The following is a 732-nucleotide window of genomic DNA, read 5'->3' on the forward strand; positions in this document are numbered from 1 at the left end:
GATGATAAGCAGATGATTTTCGACAAAAATGATAAGCAACACTTTGGACATGCAGACACGGTCGAAGTCCAGACTCACTAATGCATCCTAACAACTACCAGTTAGACATACTAATGCAAGACCTGGTTCACTAAGACCACCGCTCTGATACCAACTGAAAGGACCCATCCTAATCCATTCGGACGAAGTCCATATCGATTATAAATGATTCACAACAGTTGATTACATCACGAGGTACTTGACCTCTATATGATACATTTTACAAACATTGCATTCGTTTTGAAAAGACAATCGTTCATTACATCTAAAGTTGACAGACATGCATACCATTTCATAATATATCCAACTATAATTGACTTAATAATGATCTTGATAAACTCAACGACTCGAATGCAACGTCTTTTGAAATATGTCATGAATGATTCCAAGTAATATCTTTAAAATGATCAAATGCACAACGGAAGATTTCTTTCGTACCTGAGAATAAACATGCTTTCAAGTGTCAACCAAAAGGTTGGTGAGTTCATTAGTTTAGCATAAATAATCATTTCATAATTTTAATAGACCACAAGATTTCATATTTCCATTTCTCATAAACATACGTCCCATGCATAGAGACAAAAATATCATTCATATGGATTGAACACCTGGTAACCGACATTAACAAGATGCATATAAGAATATCCCCATCATTCCGGGATCCTCCATCGGACATGATATAAATTTCGAAGT

The sequence above is a fragment of the Rutidosis leptorrhynchoides genome, chromosome 7 (assembly GCF_046630445.1).
Source record: "Rutidosis leptorrhynchoides isolate AG116_Rl617_1_P2 chromosome 7, CSIRO_AGI_Rlap_v1, whole genome shotgun sequence".
Taxonomy (NCBI): Eukaryota; Viridiplantae; Streptophyta; class Magnoliopsida; order Asterales; family Asteraceae; genus Rutidosis; species Rutidosis leptorrhynchoides.